This window comes from Callorhinus ursinus, unplaced genomic scaffold, assembly GCF_003265705.2.
Source record: "Callorhinus ursinus isolate GAN/ISIS: 27379988/994484 unplaced genomic scaffold, GSC_fseal_2.0 scaffold21, whole genome shotgun sequence".
NCBI lineage: Eukaryota > Metazoa > Chordata > Mammalia > Carnivora > Otariidae > Callorhinus > Callorhinus ursinus.
This window is the reverse complement of record NW_027397083.1, coordinates 21,333,507-21,336,161: the sequence shown is the minus strand read 5'-3', so window position 1 is coordinate 21,336,161 and position 2,655 is coordinate 21,333,507.

Genomic DNA, 2,655 nt, shown 5'->3' with positions numbered 1-2,655 from the left:
CTGCTTCTCCCTCTCCCACTCCCCCTGTTTGTATTCCCTCTCTTGCTGTGTCTCTCTCTGTCAAATAAATAAAATCTTTAAAAAAAAAAAAAAGATAGTTTCAGCTAGTGACGTGTGTCATGGTGAAAAGAAAAAGCTGTGGAGGTACTGGGGAAGTGCTCCTGAGTCAGACTTGTCAGTAAAAGCATCTCTGAAAAGGAGCATTTAAACTAAGGCTAGAATGACGAAATGAGGCCAGCCACGCAAAATCTAGAAGAGCATTTCAGTCAGGGGGTATTACAAAGCTAAAAGCGCTGAGGCAGGAATGTCTGAAGAACAGAGAAGTGGCCAATGTGTCTGTTGTGAGTAAGAGGGAAAGGTGGGCAAGGATCAGCCAGATAGTGCTTTGCCAGTTATGGTGAAGAAGTTTGGATTCTATTTTATGTGCACTGGGAAGTGTTTGGGAGGTTTCAAGATAGAAGTGGCATGATCTGATGTATGTTTTACAGAGAAAACTCTGGCTCCTGAGTGGTGAATAGATTTATATTATATTATATTATATCATATTATATTACATTATATTATTATCATGATTATTGTTGTTGTTTTTATTATTCCAGGGGACAGAAGCAGAAGCAGGGAGAGCAGTTAGAAGCTTTTACAGTGACTGGCAGGACATTCTGGTTCTTTCCATTACATGGCTCTACTCTTTTTTCTTAAGTCTTTTCTTGAGTTCAAGGGATTTCTGGAGGAGGAAAATGCATATTCCTCATCTCCATATCCTCCTGCAGGCTCAGCTATGCACCACTATGTCCTGCTCACAGTAGGAGACTCAGTACAATGCTGTTGAGTGAACTATATGGCTTTTCACATCAAGGCTCAGGAGCATTTTTCATATATTTGTCTTTCTTATATATTGTATTTTGTCTGTCCCATAATTAAGACTCAAACAACATGTGTTGGGGGTGGAGTAAGGCCTTGCTTCAGATAACTGGTTTACTGAGAGGGATCCTTGGATAGCCAGAGGCAGTACGGAGGGTTTGGGCCTTCCTCGGGTAGAAAGTAGGGTGAAGGCAGGGAAGGTGGAGCATGTTGAAAGAAGGGAGGCGGGTAGGGACACCCAGCTTTGAGCATGCCAAGGACAGATTTGTCCTACTTTTTAATTTGGCCTTGGGCTGGGCTGCTTCCATCAATGGTGATGTGATCCCTCTGTGTGGGAATGGCTGAAATGGTTTGATCACCGTGGGACCAAAATCCATCATCCAAATCCTTCATTAAGGAGATCTTTCTGTTTGGCCTTGAACAAAGCCAAGTCTACAGGAATTTGCCATCCAGCATCAAAATGCTCTCTGTCGATCCTGCTGCTGCAAGTCCCAGCAAACACAAGGACGGCAGGCTGAATTCAGACTTTCTGGCACCCCTCCTTTCCTGGCTGGGACAGATGTCCTCAGGGCTCATCTCAGGCTGGCAGAGTTAAGTGCTAGGCTGGGTCTCGGCTGTGCTGCATATGCTGGGCTTGAGTTTGATTCTGTCCCAAAGAGGTCTGTGGACCAGAGGGATGACATTTGGCACCAAGAAAGCAACCCAGACATTTGGCTGGTTTGCAGTCTCAAAAGCCTTGTTCTTTTCCTTCAAGTCACTTCAACCATTTGAAATCCATCGCTCATCACCCAGAAGTTTCAGTGCCTTTAGATTAGTGATCTACACCCATAACTGACAATCCACTGGACTCCCATTCTTGGCTTCTGAACAGAGCCAACAGGGCTGGTTACAAATTTGTTGTTAATTACTGTGTGTAATCACATTACACCCAAGGCTGGAGACACTCTACTTTGTTGTTATTTTTGACCTGAAACGTATAATTTTTTTTAAAGCATGTCATTTTTGTTTTCTAATTAGGACATGGGGGTTTGGAGTGGCACTATTGTGTTGTTATTTAATGATGCTTTTCCTGGGGAGGGAGAAGAGGAAAAGATTTTCCCTTTCCTATCAACAATTGTTGTCATTTCTGCATTAAGAGGGTGGAAACTTGGTTCCTCCCTTATCCCCTTTAGGCAAAGAGTCCAGGGCTAGGCTCGGATTCACAAAGGTTGTTGATTTTGATTTTGGGTTGCCCTCCTCTGTTTTTCCCCTTTCATGTTACTTACCTAACACAGTAGGTAAGTTCTTCTAGTCAACACTCCCTAAGGGTGGGGTAAGGAAGACAGCCCGTTGCAGTTTTTTTTTTTCAAGCTTTGGGTAATCTGCCTTTATATTTACCCAAATAAACCAAGTTGGTGGCACATTCTCCTTTGTCCTTGCCTCTGAGTTGAACTTAAAGTTTCAATGGTGCCCAAATGAATCACATAGGTTGCATTCTAGTAACTAACTGCAAAACATCCCAGAGTTGAGCCCAGGAACCTATGGAAGATGGAATGCAGGTGGATGTCAGTTCTGTCATATATTAGCCATGTCCCACTTTGCTAAAAACTTGCATTTATTATATGCTGCCCAATCCCCCTAGAGAGCTGATGTCCTTTCCTTGTAAATAAAATGGGGATAGTAAGAAAGACCTGGCTTGCCACATGCCACAGAATTACTGATGATCAAATGAGATCATGGCTGTGAAAATGCTTTATTTCTACAAACGTAAGCTATGGTTATTATCATTTCCTTATTGAAAGGCATAGCCTACTT